Genomic DNA, 16,728 nt, shown 5'->3' on the forward strand with positions numbered 1-16,728 from the left:
ACCAGTAAGCTATCGCAGGAGACGAAAGATCTGATCAAGAAACGCCAATGTATGAAAGCCTCTAACTCTACAGCTAGAATATAACTGGCAGAACTTTCTAAGTTAATCAACAAGCGTAAGACAGCGGACATCAGGAACTATAATATGGATAGAATTGAACAGGCTCTCAGGAACGGAGGAAGCCTAAAAACAGTGAAGAAGAAACTAGGAATAGGCAAGAATCAGATGTGTGCGTTAAGAGACAAAGCCGGCAATATCGTTACTAATATGGATGAGATAGTTCAAGTTGCTGAGGAGTTCTATAGAGATTTATACAGTACCAGTGGCACCCACGACGATAGTGGAAGAGAGAATAGCCTAGAGGAATTCGAAATCCCACAGGTAACGCCAGAAGAAGTAAAGAAAGCCTTAGGAGCTATGCAGAGGGGGAAGGCAGCTGGGGAGGATCAGGTAACAGCAGATTTGTTGAAGGATGGTGGTCACATTGTTCTAGAGAAACTGGCCAGCCTGTATACGCAATGCCTCATAACCTCGAGCGTACCAGAATCTTGGAAGAACGCTAACATAATCCTAATCCATAAGAAAGGGGACGCCAAAGACTTGAAAAATTATAGACCGATCAGCTTACTGTCCGTCGCCTACAAAGTATTCACTAAGGTAATCGCAAATAGAATCAGGAACACCTTAGACTTCTGTCAACCAAAGGACCAGGCAGGATTCCGTAAAGGCTACTCAACAATAGACCATATTCACACTATCAATCAGGTGATAGAAAAATGTGCAGAATATAACCAACCCTTATATATAGCTTTCATTGATTACGAGAAAGCGTTTGATTCAGTCGAAACCTCAGCAGTCATGGAGGCATTACGGAATCAGGGTGTAGATGAGCCATACGTAAAAATACTGGAAGATATCTATAGCGGCTCGACAGCCACCGTAGTCCTCCACAAAGAAAGCAACAAAATCCCAATAAAGAAAGGCGTCAGACAGGGAGATACGATCTTTCCAATGCTATTCACCGCATGTTTACAGGAGGTATTCAGAGGCCTGGAGTGGGAAGAATTGGGCATAAAAGTTGATGGAGAATACCTTAGCAACTTGCGATTCGCTGATGAAATTGCCTTGCTTAGTAACTCAGGAGACCAATTGCAATACATGCTCACTGACCTGGAGAGGCAAAGCAGAAGGGTGGGTCTGAAACTTAATCTGCAGAAAACAAAAGTTTTGTTTAACAGTCGCGGAAGAGAACAGCAGTTTACGATAGGTAGCGAAGCACTGGAAGTGGTAAGGGAATACATCTACTTAGGGCAGGTAGTGAACACGTATCCGGATCATGAGACTGAAATAGCCAGAAGAATAAGAATGGGTTGGGGTGCGTTTGGCAGGCATTCTCAAATCATGAACAGCAGATTGCCACTATCCCACAAAAGGAAAGTGTATAACAGCTGCGTGTTACCAGTACTCACATATGCGGCAAAAACCTGGAGGCTTACGAAAAGGGTTCTGCTGAAATTGAGGACGACGCAACGAGCTATGGAAAGAAAAATGATGGGTGTAACGTTAAGGGATAAGAAAAGAGCAGATTGGGTGAGGCAACAAACGCGGGTAAACGACATCTTAGTTGAAATCAAGAAAAAGAAATGGGCATGGGCCGGACATGTAATGAGGAGGGAAGATAACCGATGGTCACTAAGGGTTACGAACTGGATTCCAAGGGAAGGGAAGCGTAGCAGGGGGCGGCAGAAAGTTAGGTGGGCGAATGACATTAAGACGTTTGCAGGGACAACATGGCCACAATTAGTACATGACCGGGGTAGTTGGAGAAGTATGGGAGAGGCCTTTGCCCTGCATTGGGCGTAACTAGGCTGATGATGATGATGATGATGACTAAGATCGTATCCTGCACTTTGTTCTTTCTTCTATAATATTTTTTTTGTTGGATAGCTTAGCTAACGTTAGGTGTGACCTGTGAACATTTTCAGGTTTTACGGAATTTTAATAAGATCTTTGTTGCCGATAAAATTACTCTTGTCCTTGAGCGGAGTTGTCCAGAGAGGCAGTCATTACTTGCATTAGATATTAGAACACATATTCAACAAATTACCCAAAAAATAAGTATTTATCTTTTATATTATTTACTTTATTGCAGATATTGCAATTTAGGAATTGTAGCCGGTGAACTAGCAAAGCGGGCCATCCCGGAATGAATTTCCACAATGCCACCAGTTCGGAGATATGCGTCCTCAAACTGGCCTAAACATGCAATTTTGCGCCATGTATCTTTTTAACAAAACGCTCTTTTACGCACTGGAGCACAAAAGTCACTGGAACGCCCATGTATTTCGTCCCACACATTGGGAAATAAAATGCCGAAATTGCTCACACTGAAGAAATATATTTCAACGAGATACGTCCTGCAAACTGACCGGCTACAATTCGGAAATGACAATAGCCGGGTAAAGTAATTAAACAAAAAGTTCATTAGAGAATTACGGTCAATTAGTTACATATATTGTGTTTCGGTTACTCGTGCTAGTACCGTCCACCTCATAATAAGAATTATGCAATCGGACACGGGTACCTTCTTTTTTTTTAATACGTAATACATAAAATGGGCCCCACATATACAGATTGAATAGTTGCGGAACTCGATAATACAACAATTTCATGCCAGAAGGCACGCCATCGTTGTGCGAAGCTGATTACAATACTTTGGAATCCCTCGTCCGTAGGTTGGATATAGGAAGCAAAGTTTGTGTCTCCGAATATGGTTTTACGATTCCAGTACACTAGGCAAGATGCAAGAAGCGAAACATGAAATCTTATGGCAGGAACTGCCCAGCGCCAGCCTACTCCGCGACGCCAGCCTGTATGTGGTGGATGCGCTATAAAGCAAAATATTACTTACGTGGCTAAAGGATTCACAAAGAAAATTTGGTCGTAGCTGTTCTGGGATTTTCCAGCGTACAAACAGCGCCTGCTTTCAAAATTGTGTAGGGGGGGGATGCTATACCTTGCCCCGACCGACTCTTGCCAAATGCGCCTGTTGTGTGCGACACATAATCAGAGTTGTTGACGAGCTGCTCGGCGCTGACGACACCGTAGTACACAAGCTGGGCTGGGGCAGTAAGCATTAAACGGAACCTGTCACATCTCCTTCACTCGCCGCCGAACAAACGCCGAAAGTTTTCAGTCCGTCTCATCTCCTCTCGCGACACGCCGTTAGCGTCACTGCCAACGGGGCTGGTCGCGCCTGCATTCCTATATACACGCACAGATTCCGGGCGGAGGGGGGGGGGGGGGGAGGGCATGCAGTTCTCTCTGTGCAGCATCAGATGTCTCGCGTGCCGCATCCTGTCTTGTCGCGTACGCGTATTGCTGTGACGCCGTGATGGCAGCTCGAGAGCAACGCTAGACCTTGCTATCGCTTTCGATGTTTCGCCTCAGGTTGAAACTGCCAGTTTCAGTTTGTTTGTGCATGAGGCAGACGCGCAACAGGTGCGAAAATTTTAATGTTCTCTTCAATCAGTCAGGCAAGCAAGCAGAAAACACCATTACGCGGAAGGGAAGACCCACAGCATGAAGGCAAGTGTTTAATTTGTTTAACAAATTGGTGTATAAGGATAACTTTCAAAGCCTATGCAGCTTGTCGGCTTTTACACATCACACCGAGTGAACAGTGCGGAAATAATGGACAGTTATATAACAGCCTTTCTCACCTTATGTATCCATAAACGCAAGCGCCATTACAGAACGTTATGGCTTCGCGTCCCTTCCATACCTTTAGTACAAATTGAGGGAGAGCATAACGTAAGGAAGGCGTTACAAGAGAGTGCGCTTCAATTGCTTCGCGCCAAACATATCCAAATCAAGACAACCTACTAGAGACCATCATGTCGTTTCCATGTCGACGCGTCTTGTTGGGCCTATGGACGCCAGAATCACCCAACGACCTCAGAACTATAAAAACTGAGGGGAGCACAGAGGAAGCGTGAACTCATTTCAACAGTTACTGGCAATCTTCGATGGCGAGCATAGACTTAAAGTGGCGACTTCAATATCGCCGCAATTGACTCGGGAGCATCCCCGTTAGATTGACCAGCTACCGTGACGTCCTTGATCGAAGTGCACTACCACTGTGCTACGAAGGACCCACTGGCGTTGCCATCACGAGAATTCACGCGAAAGAAGGGCCCATCGGGGCCGCCATGATCGACAATGCTGTCTTTCGGCGCACGTCAATAGTACGTACGGTAAACTCGCAACATGACCCACGTTCGCATAGTGCACGTAAACCACGGAAACGAAATAGAGTACGGAGCATGCGCGAAGAGGACAATGCGATCTCTTTACGTGCGTGACACATTTGCATTTGGCACAGCAAACGCTATGGCAAAGCCATCTAATAAAGGTGTTTTCTCAGTGTAGTGACTCAAGTATGGATCAGGGGAAGGATCTTTTGACTTATATAGGTGACGCACCCCTCCCCCCCTTCTTTTTGTTTGTTGATAGTGTAATGACCTTAAGGGCTGGCGTCACACACTCTGTAGGCACCTGTCAGTCGAAAAAGTATTTAAAAAATTCCGGGGCTGCAGGTGTCAAAACCTTGTTCTGCATAGCAGGCGTGTCAGCCACAGTGGAAGAGATTCCGAATTAATTTTGACCTCATCAAGTTCCTTACCGTCCACCCTAGGTGAATGTGGACGTGCACTTTTGCATTTCGCCGAAATCTAAATGCCGCCGCCATGGCCTGAATTGAACCTGGGACCTGGACCTCAGCAGCGCTAGGCCAGAGCTCTACTACGCTAGTGTGGTGGGCGGCACAAATAAATCACATTCACGTAGGCATCCTTAGGTGATTTGAATGAGAAAGCGTTATGAATTACCTAACTGGTTACGTGCATGACACGTGGCGTCCCAGATTATCAAGTGTCCTTCCCAACTTTACATAAATAAACCTTAATCTACCTCGGCCTAATGTGCACCTACTGTAATCCACGTTGATGCATCTTCATCCAAATTACTCTAATTTTTGCCAACCTTATTCTACTTGAATTCACTTTACTTCAACTTCATTCACTTTACTCCCCCTTAAGTTACATTACTCTGACTTGTTTTAACTTAAAAGACGTTGATGATGATTTTTGTTACCACTTGTTGCGGACTTTTCTGCCTCGTGGGACATATAATCTTTTAGTATCAATGCGGGCACATCTCGAAGACAGTCCAGTATAATGCTGCGTCTCGAAGCGCGATCTGTCGCGAGGTAAATGAGAATTCCCGAAGCTGGCAGGTGAAGCCCGCGCCAGGTAATTCAAACGGCGACTCTCGCGCGAAAGAAGCGTGCGTGCGGTCATGACGTGGTGGTTATAGCTTCGGGCGTGTGTGAAGGTGTCCCTGAAAACGCAGGTTTGCTAGAGATATGCGAGGTTGAGAAACGTCACTTTAATGACTATGATTGTGCAAGGTCACCCGTGGCGTGCGTGCGGCGTGGGTTTCTGCCCAAATAACCTTATTCATGGCAAGCAGGACAAGGGGTTTGGTTTTTCATAAATATGTCAACGTACTTTTTCGTGAGGAGAAACGCCTGACAGATCTCCATGGAGCCAAATGCTTCAAAGAAATACACAGCTGTGATTATACACATTCTCCCAAGGATTCCTGGTGTTGCACCTGATTTTTCACTAATATATCAACCACAAATCGGGCAATCTTAATATGTAGAAAATTGTGCTGAAGAACAGTATAGGCAGCGCATGCCTTTTATTTGATTTTCTTGTCAGCGCGAAGCACAATGCAAGTGCTGGATGCTCTCAATTTAGAACTTTCAGCTGTTCAGTAAGCATCATGGCTCACCCGCATCATTATATTCGCACTCAAGTCACAACGGCTGGGGCTTAGCTTAAAGATACACCGCCACGCACTGCAACGTACTGCTGACACCCACCGGATCCTTGGTCTTCACTGGTGACTTCAACGTACGTCACCAGCCATGAGCCACCAAGATAGAGGACAGCCTAACGTATCGACGGAGCACTTGCTTCGGCTTGACTGATTCCCGAACACTTTGCTACGTGCACAGACTGTGTTCCCTCTATCCCGCTTTACTCTTTCTGTTCCCTCTTTCTCCACCTCCCAGTCTTTCCTCTCTTTGCTATCTCTCTCTATCTCTATCTTGAACGCGGACAGTTAAGTGTTCGTTTGTGAAAAAAGGTTGTAACTTATAAGTTCCAAGCGTCCGTGTTGCACGTTGCTTTTTTTGACGTAGGTTGATGACGGATGGGGTTTATTGGCGCAATGGCTTTTACATGAAAACATTTCTTCATTCCTTGCTATATTTGTTTGTTTTTTAAGCTTCGCGGCCACGCTCCCAATTTTCTCGACATTCAATTTTCTTACTTTACTCTGCGCACCAGCATAATCCCCTCCTCCGCCTCCATTTAGGATGAGGGATGTAACAAATCTGAGGAAACTCGCAAGGTGGAGAGAAGTAAGGATGACTGATGTAATAGTTATGCGGAAACCAGCAAGTTGGAGAGAAGTAATAAAGATGAAGTGAAACATCCACGCAATCAAAGCAATTGCTGCGAATGAAATGCATTCTAGTTCCTGGAAAGAAAAGCATCGCATTTGAAAAAAACTCGTCCCGGTCCGGGTCTCGAACGTGGAACCACCGGAGCTCCGGGTAGCCGCTCTACCACCTGAACTAACCAGGCGGCTAGTAGATGGCCGGGCAAGGTGGAAATAAATTTCACTATGATGGCCTTTGTGGTTCTGCCAGGTCAACGGGTTAAATTACGCCACGTTCGTTCGACACACTCAAAATGCTCTATAGCACAAACATGCGTAATACATTAACACAACCTCATGTGGCCACCCATTTCAAACTTTCCGCGCACACCAAATATTGCATCGTCCTTATTTTCACCAAACATGAAGAAGTTGCCTCGTTTAGTTCGCTCAAGACACCAGGCGAAACCAATATACGTGTCGCAGAATAAATGCCCCCCAAACAAACAAAAATGATGAGCGTTCAGTAAATGTTTCTAACGCTTCAAGTAAGCCGGAAACGTTAAACACTCGCAACACTTTCCACTCATGCTGCACATCTTTCTTGTAAATGCAGAGTTATATTGAAAAATTTAGGAAACGTTGCCGATAACCGTTGCTTTAGATTCTGTTGTTATTCAACCATGTACCCGCCCCCTTTGTAACGCCCCAAAGGCCCTGAGGGTAAAAATAAATGAATAAATAAATAAATAAATAAATAAATAAATAAATAACAAATTAATTAAATAAGGGTAGTGTAACACTTTGTAACGCTTCCTTCAGATGTTCTTAACTGTTTTTTTTTCCTTAAATGTAAAACTTTTTCCAACAGCTGTATTTGTTCAGCACGCATTTACCAAAATACACAAACTTTATGTAGCATCCCCTTGTGTTGGCAAAATTTGTTATTGTAGTTGTACAGTTCTAGTTGCGCTTACGCCAAGGCAGCGATACAAGTGTTGTGCCGCTCGTAACAGACACTGATCACGCTCCAGTCCACTTGCATACCTAATATATCGTAAATAAGGAGCATTTAACCAACCTAGTTGGTACGTTGTCTACACATTACACATACTGCGCCTCTAATGTTTCCAATTTATATCAACATGATGCCTTCTTTTGTTCAGCAAAGACAGTGGAGAAACGAGCTGTGAGATTCGTATGACCAACGAAAGTAGAGGGAAAGCGAGGGTGCAATATTCACGTGAAAGTTTGATTTATTTCACGTGCAATCAAGCACGTGAAAGTTTCATGGCGCCATCACAAAAAAAAATAATCCACACTTTCACGGAATTTGGAGTTGGTGCCTCCTGCAGTTCTTTCTCTTTATTTAGGTTAATGAAATATTTGGAATAACGGCAGCATCACAGCCTGTAATGATTGAATAGGTAACTTTCCCCAAGGGCTGCAATGAACCCACATAGAATAAAAATTTATCGCTCGTCATTTAAAACGCGTTTCCTACACTCTTAAGCAAATGTAAGCTCTTTGGGGTGTATATTTGCCACACAACAATAATCGTCATGCTGATATAAACGAATGCTGATAACGGGCATGTCGTTCGTTAGTCGAAAGTACCGAGCTCGCCACGTTAAAGAAAGGAAATGCGAACAAGACTGAAGACGAGGATTATTGTGTGGCAAAAGGGTTTAATATTGATTAAGAGTGCGATGAAGGAACTATTAACACCGTGCGTCACACCATTTAGCGAGGAAACATGGAAAAGCAGCCAAATTATTTGTATAACGCGAGAAAGATGGGAGGAACCAGATATTCAGTAAATATTTTCAAAGCACATATGTTGCTTTTACAGTGCAATCTTTTGATATATATATCACCAAGAAAATGGCCCCATTGTCTGAAAATAACAAATCTGTCTCATTTATTTTTATTTCGCTTCTGCTAGGGAACTTGTGCTAGTGTAACTGTAACGTTGAAAAAGTGTAAAGGTAAAGCCAATGGACAGCTTCAAAAATGACACATGTCAAAAAAAAAATGCAAGACATGCTTTCAATGGTATTGTGATGGCTCTGCACACTCCACAGTATCGTTTTCTTCTCAACGCACGAAGCACAAAACAAAAACACGACACAAAAATGCAGAAAGACCGCACAGGACAACCGCTGCCACAATTATTTGTCAACAACTGACCCAACTGTCGACATGCCAGAGGGTCGTTGTCGCCAACACATATAGGATAAGTGGCGAATACTCGGTGAAATTCGACAGCATCTGTGCATACACCGGAGCTTATAACAACGCATACGCACCGCGCATAATACACCATAACCACGCATGCCACCACGCATGCCATAACCACGCATGCATACACCATGGCTTATAAAACACGGTGCAACATACACTTATATGTACAGTGCTCTGCAGTCAGTTCTAAACACCTGACATCGTAGGCCCTAAGATCGTATCCTGCACCGTGTTCCTCTTGTATAGTATGTTTCGTTGGACAGCTTACCTAATGTTAGCTGGGACACCCTACATCGGTTGATGATATTTAGGTTTTACGGAATTTTTATATGTTCTTCGTTGCCGATAACAGTATGCTAGTCCTTGAGCGGGGTTGTCCAGAGAGGCATTCATTACTTGCGATGGAAATCAGAACACATATTCAACAAAAAATCCAAGAGATTACTATTTAACATTAAAAGTAATTACTTCATTGCACATATATTTTACGAAATGTATCCGGTGAACTAGCAAAGCGGGTTAACCCGGAATGAATTTTCAAAATGCCACCAGTTTGGAGATATGCTTCCTCAAACTGGCCTAAAGATGCACTTTTGTGCCATCCATCTTTTTAACAAAACGCTGTTTTATGCATGGGAGCACAAAAGTCACTAGAACACCCATGTATTTGATCCCACACTTTGGGAAATTAAATCTCGAAATTGGTGTCATCCAAGAAACACATTTCTGCGAGAGACGTCCTGCAAACTCACAGGCTACAATTCGGATATGACAATATGAGGGGTAATAAAATTAAACAAAAGTTCTTTTGTAAATAACTGTTAATAAGTTACACATGTGTTTCGATTACTCGTGCTAGTAACATCCGCCTCTCGGAATAATGCAACTCAAGGATAAGAATTCTGCAGCCTGCCACAGGTGCTTTTTCTTAAAGTACGCAAAACTTACAAATTATCACCCCAGATACAGATTCAATAGCACTGGTGCTTAATATTCCAACAATTTATTGCCACAAGGCATGCTATCGTTCAGCGCGGCTGATTATAATAGTTCAGAATCCCTCGCTCATGGGTTAGATATAGGAAGTTAATTTTGCGTCTTCAAACATGATTTTACAGTTTCAATTCAATGAGCAGGACGAACGAAGCGGAAGTTTAAATGTTTTACGGCGGGAACTGCCTAGCGCCAGCCTTCTGCGCAATGCCAGCGTGTCTGCCGCACTCCTTTCGTCGTCTGCTACAGCTCTTCGCGGCGATGCACCAAAGACAATCCTCAAACGGGGGAGATGCGTGATACGAAGAAAAATTAGTTACCCGCCCAATGCACTGACAAAGAAAATTCGGTATTAGCAGTTGGATTTTCCAACGTGCAGACAAAAGCGCCCCCTTTCAAAATTGTGTAGGGGCGGGGGGGATGCCACACCTTGCCCCGCGCGACTTCTGCCAAATGCGCGTATTGTGTGCCACACACAATCAGAGTTGTTGACGAGCAGCTCTGTGCAGACGACAACAGAGTGCACACGCTGGTCTGAGACGGTAAGCAATAAACTGAACCTGTCTAATTTCACTAGGCGCCGAGCAAACGCCGAAGGTTTTCAGTCCGTCTCATCTCTCGAGACGCCGTTAGCGTCACTGCCGACGGTCCTGGTCGCGCCTGTATTGCTATAGACCTTTTTCATGCTTACAAACAGAGTTCCCAGAAGAGTTCCGGTTAAACCCTCAGGAACAACGCAAGTTACAATAGCCTATAAACTTACAAGACCCTCCAGCTGGCACTAGTTTTGTTCGGGAGTTGGAGTGCTTGACAATGAATTGTATTGAAATGTGCAACAAAAGAAAGCCCGTACATGAGTTCGACGCATGGAGCACGTTCTTTATATCTGAAAACATCAAGAATATGTGCCTGCAGCATACTATGCAGCAAACTACTTCTCATTTCTTGCCTAACTGGACTCATGAAAATGGGTGTCCGGAAGTTCTCTGGGGTAATGAACGCACTGCTGCCACATCGCGGATGAAAAAGTCAACAGGGTGGCAGTTCCCGCTGTGCAGCATCAGCTGTCTCACGTGCCAAAACATGTCTTATCGCGTACGCGTATTCTTGTGACGCCGTGATGGTAGCTCGAGCGCAACGCAAAACCTTGCTATCGCTTTCAATGCATCGCGTCAGGGTGAAAGTGCCAGTTTTCATTTGTGGAAGAGGCGGACGCGCAATAGGTGACAATATTTTGAATTTCACCTCAATCAATCAGGCTAGCAGGCAGAAAACACCATTAGGCGGAAGACCTAAATCATGAACCCAATTGTTTATTTTTTTAACAAATTGATGCATTAGGATAACTCACAACGCCTAAGGAACTTGTCGGCTTTGACATGTGACACAGAGTGAACAGTGTGGAAATATTGAACAGTTATATAACGGCGGTTCTCACTTTACGTATCGATAAACGCAAGCGCCATTACAAAACGTTATGGTTTCGCGTGCCTTAAATACATTTAGTTCAAAGTGAGGGAGCGCATAACGTAAGGAAGACGTTACAAGACAGTGCGCCATCTTGTGCTTCGAGCGAAACACATCCAAGACAAGACAACCTACTAGCTACCACCGTGTCGTTTTTATGCCAATGCGTCTTGTTAGGCCAATGAACGCTGGAATCGCCGAATACCTTCATAAGTTGTACGCGGTAAGCGTTGATATGTAATACTTGAAGTGAGCGCAGAGGAAGCATGAACTCATTTCAACAGTTACTGGCAATCCTTGATGACGAGCGTAGCCTTAAAATGGTGACTTCAATATCACCGCTGTTGACTCGGGATCATCCCCGTTAGATTGGCAAGCTAGCGTGACGTCATGAATCGAAGTGCACTGCCACTATGCTACGAAAGAGCCACTGGCGTTGCCATCACGAGAATTCACGCGGAAGTAGGGCCCGTTGAGGCCGCCATGTTCCACAACGCTGTCTTTCGGCGCACGTAAATATTACGTAGGGAAACCTCGCCACATAACGTACCTTCAGGGGGTGTACGGACGCGCGAATAAAATACAGGATGAAAGAAGACACACAAGGTCACGCACAGTGCTGTACACACGAAAGTGCGTTGTGCCTACAAGCCTAGTGGGTCGAATAACGAAATTCACAGGTACCCGGCTCTGACACATCTGGTCACGGAATACATTTGGCCACATCAACTGAGGCAGCTCCCGATAGAAATTTTCAAGGAGTGGCACGTACCATCGAGCCACACAAGTAGCAAGGTCCACATTCACGAAGGCCTTGTCCTGCAAGAAAAGGTGCATCAAGTCTTGGAGCGGGGACCTAAGTTCGTGATGGAATCTAAGAGTACAAAACCGGAGCTACTCTCTCTCGTGCGGCAAGTCTCCAGACGTCCATCGGAAGACGAAGGCGTGAGGACGAACTCTGAAGGCGTGGATGTCCTGAACAAATGTAAGCTTCAAAGTTCGAAGTTACCTGCGAAACACGTTGTTTCAGACTTAGTTGAAAATGCACTGTTTGTCCTAATTGCTGACAATGAAGGAGGCTTTGCATTATTTTCACATGGTGGCTACAACAAAAAAGCCAATGAAGCAATAACAGCCGTGTTCAATGAACACAAGCAAATTTCACTGACGAAAGTTTAGAGCAGAGCTGTTGCGATGTGCTGGGACATGAACCTAGGTAAAGTATTGAAAGCAACAGGAAAAAGAAAGAATGACAGTCTCGGTGTCCCGATCAGGGTAATAGTATCGGAGAAAAGCACATAGTCGAAATCCATTGCAGTCTATCTGTTAGACAAATTTGACCTACTTGAGTGTACAGATATGCTCACCACGATAAATTCCGAGGCAGTTTTAGCTGTTGTAGAGGCCAACTGTAACGCGGGGCTAACGGACTTCTCAGCACATGTGAAAGACGTGTATTATTCTTTGGCGCAAAATGAATTGTTGTGTTCAATCATGTATAGATGAATTTGGGGCTGTAAGATTTAGTACAAAAGCGGCCACAACCGCTGAAAACTGTTTAGAACTTTTAGACTCGTACATGAAGTCAACATTTATGCAAAGAAATGACATTCCGTACCTTCAAAAACAAGGGGTCTGTATATGACCCTGCTTAGCGCCTGTTTTAAGCAACCTGTACTTAGCTAAGCTAGACAGCGACCTGTGCTCACGCATCAATGATACAAAAGTTGTTAAAATATTTAGATCTGCTGATGATTTTTAGTGTTTGTCAATCTTAAGCTAGAAAACTTTGACATAGAGTGTGCAGCTGTTAGTAATATTATACGTGAGTGCATTTGTCCACTGCAAGTTCCGTGCGCAGTTCTCATAAAACAAAAAATCAAGGTTCTTGATGTTGAATTTAAATTCGGTGATGATCTAACTTGCTGGTGTTACAGTCCCATGGCAAATAAACTGTTGCTGTCATATTATTGAACCCACTACAAGCTGATAAAAAGAGAAATTGCGAAGATGTGTTTTACTAACACACTTACTAAATCATGGTATCATTGCACTGACGAAGCATTCACACAACAGGTCATGCGGTTACATGAAGCAGGTTATCCCAATCATCCTGTGGCATCAGTTGCAGGGGGAATACTTAGGCAAGTGCAGCAATCAGTGACTTCTGAACGTGCGGAAGGAAATAGTAACCGAGCGAAACTAAGACCAACAGTGATACCTTATATCCACCGGGTTGTCGCACAACCTAAAGGAAATTGCCCGCCGAGGTAACACACAGGCGGTTTTTTCTGCAGCTAGCAAAGTAATCAGCCTGTTCTGGAAAACGAGACCACAAAAGAAAGAAAGAGCTCCTAGCTGCCAAGTTAAACACAGGAAGAAGTCTAGAGATTCTAAGACATCGATTATATAAGGTATACCCTAATCGTGTGGGAAGTATTACGTCGGACAGTCGGGCAGATGCATTAATGATAGACTGCGCGAACACAAAAATAAAGACGACAAACATGTATCAGATGGGTTTCTCTCCCTTCATTGTAAGCAACATAAGTCCTCCACTCTCTTAGAACCAACAATGATTACTGGTAGAAATAAGTGCGAACTCACTAAACCTATAATAGACGTAGACGCCGAGCAGATTGATGCCCTAGGGGATTCACGTATCACCGAACCGTCATTGGCTCTCTCTGAAAAAGAACTAAAATTTTTACGCATGGCCTGAAATATCACTTACAAAAATGTTTCGCTCTGATTGTTTGTCTGTTTACGTGGCTGTGACTCATGTTGGCTTAGTGTATAAGTAGGACCTGGTTTTCGATAATAAACATTGTTGGAAGTTAGCGCTGTGGGTGTCCCTGTGTGTCTCCTTTTGTCCCGCCTTTTACACGTGATACCGTACACCCCTTGAAGATGCATTACCAACAAGCCCACATTGCAACCCTCGTTAACATAACGCACGTTCGCGTAGTGCACGTAAACCATGGATACCAAATAGATTACGGAGCATGCGGAAAGAGGACAACGAGATCTCTTTACGTGCTTGACACGTTGACATTTGGGGCCGGAAACGCTATGGTATAGCTGTCTAATAATGGGCTTTTACCAGTGTAGTGACTCAAGTGTTGATCAGGGGAACCATCTTTTACCTTCTATAGATGACTCACCCTACTGGCCTTTTTTGTTAGCTGATCGTGCAGTGGACTTTGGTGGGGCGTCACCCACCAATGTATCCACCAGTCAGTCTAAAAACGTAAGAGATAAATTCTGGTTCCGCAGTTGTCAAAACCCTGATCTGAATAGAAGGCGAGCTAGCCACAGTGGAAAAGTTTGCGAATTAATTTTGACTTCCTCGAGTTCTTTACTGTGCACCTAAGGGTATGTGCACGAGCACTTTTGCATTTCTCTGCCATCGAAATCACACCGCCGAGGCCTGGTTTGAACCTATGACCTGAACCTCAGCAGCGCTATGCCAGAGCTCTACTACGCTACTGTGGTGGGCGACACACACAAAAAAGACAGTCACTTGAGCATCATTACGTGATTTGAATGAGAAAGCGTTATGAATTACCTAACTAGGTACGTGCATGATACCTGACGTCATAGATTATCAGGTGTCCTTCGCAACTTTACATTAATAAACCTTAATCCACCGTGACCTAATCTGCACCAGCTTTAATCCACTCTAATCCACCTTCATCAACCTTCACCTAATTTTTACAAACCTTAATCTACTTTAATCCACTTCAGCTTCATTCATTTGGTTCAACATAATTAACATTACTACACCTTAAGTTACCTCACTCTCACTTGTTCTAAATTAAAATATGCAGATGATGATTTTTGTTACAACACGTTGTGGTCTTTTTTGGCTCCTGGGACATGTAATCTTTTAGGATTAACATGGGCTCATCTTGAAGACAGTCCATTATAACGTCGCGTCTCAAGGCGCAATCTGTCATTAGGTAATTGAGCATGCAAGAAGCTGGCAGCTGAAGCCCGCGCCAGATGTTTCAAACGCTGACTTTCGCGCGAAAGAAGCGTGCGTGAGGTCGTGACCTGATGGTTATAGCCGTGAGCGTATGCGAGTGGGTACACGAAATCGCAAGTTTGCAAGAAATATGAGGCATACAAACGTCACTTTGATGACAACTCTGATTGTGCAAGGTCACCTGTAACATGCGTGCGGCGTTGGTTTCTCCCCAAATAATTTATTGTATTCATGGCAAACACGAACCGAGGTTTAGTTCTTCATAAATATATCCATGTACTCTTGGGGACCTGGACCTGCCCATTCTCAATGGAGCCAGACGCTTCAAAGAACTCCACAGCTGTGATTATACACGTTCAACGTAGGATTCCTGGCGTTGCACTTTAAGTTTCACTAATATATCAAAAGCAATTCACGTAACCTTAATATGTAGAAAACTGTGCTAAAGAACTGCATAGGCAGCGCATGCCTTTTATTTGATTTTCTTGATCGCTGACAATTTAAGGGTTTGTTTGTGTTTAAAGATTGTAATTTCAAAGTTGCAAGCGTATGTTTTACACGTTGCTTTTTTTTACATAGGTGGATGACAGATGGGATTTATTGGTGGAAGGGCTTTTACATCAAAATATTCCTTCATTCCTTGCTACAATTGATTTTTTGTCTTTTTACCTCCGTGGCCTCGCTCCCAAATTTTTTGACATGCAATTTGCTTTACTCTGCGCACCGGCATAATCCCCTCCCACTTCTCCTCCATTTAGGATGAGGGATGTAATATTTATGCGAAAACCCGCAAGGTGGAGAGAAGCTAGTAGTAAAGATGAAATGAGATATCCACGCAATCACAGCAGTTGCTACAAAGGAAACCCATTCTAGTCCCTCGAAAGAAAAGCCTCAAAGTTGGAGAAAAATTTGTCCCGGTCTGGGCCTCGAACCCGGGACCACCGCCTTTCCGGTACAGCTGTTCTACCATCTTCGCTAGCCAGACGGCTAGCAGATGGCCGGCTGAAGACGAACTAAATTTGACTAAGGTGGCCTATGCAGTTCTGACAGGTGAATGGGTTAAATTATGCCCCGTTCGTTTTAAACACTCAAAATACTCTAGAGCCCAAACATACGTAATCTATAACCACAGCCTCATGTGCCCGCCCATTTCGAACTTTCCCTACACAACACACTTTAAATCATCCTTATTGTTACCGAACATAAAGAAGCTTCCTCGTTTAGTTCACTCAAGACACCAGGCGAAACCAATATACGTGTCGCACAATAAAGGGTCCCCCAGAATAAAAAAAAAGACTAACGTTCAATAAATGTTTGTAACGCTTCTAATAAGCCGGAAACGTTAAACATTCAAAACAGATTCCACTTATGCTGCACCCCTTCCTTATAAATCCAGAGTGCTCTTGGAAAATTTGGGAAATGTTGCTCATAAGGGCAGTGGGGCACTTTCTAGTGCTCGCTTAAGATGTTCTTAAATATTTATGTATAGCTGTATTTCCAACAGCTGTATTTGATCAACACGC

The 16,728-nt window shown here is 44.0% G+C and overlaps 2 long non-coding RNA genes across 3 annotated transcripts in view; one reads left to right on the forward strand and one right to left on the reverse strand.

The window, feature by feature from the left end:
* The window catches only part of LOC139060994 (uncharacterized), a 150,862-nt gene that overhangs the window by 69,608 nt on the left and 64,526 nt on the right, over positions 1-16,728 (reverse strand). The gene's annotated exons all lie outside the window — the stretch shown is intronic.
* Positions 3,380-16,728, forward strand: part of LOC139060993 (uncharacterized) — a 40,628-nt gene continuing 27,279 nt past the window's right edge. Inside the window, exon 1 of the long non-coding RNA XR_011515129.1 lies at positions 3,380-3,588. This is a non-coding gene — a long non-coding RNA (uncharacterized lncRNA). The remainder of the gene's footprint in view (positions 3,589-16,728) is intronic.

This window comes from Dermacentor albipictus, chromosome 6 (genome assembly GCF_038994185.2).
Source record: "Dermacentor albipictus isolate Rhodes 1998 colony chromosome 6, USDA_Dalb.pri_finalv2, whole genome shotgun sequence".
In the NCBI taxonomy this organism is placed as follows: Eukaryota; Metazoa; Arthropoda; class Arachnida; order Ixodida; family Ixodidae; genus Dermacentor; species Dermacentor albipictus.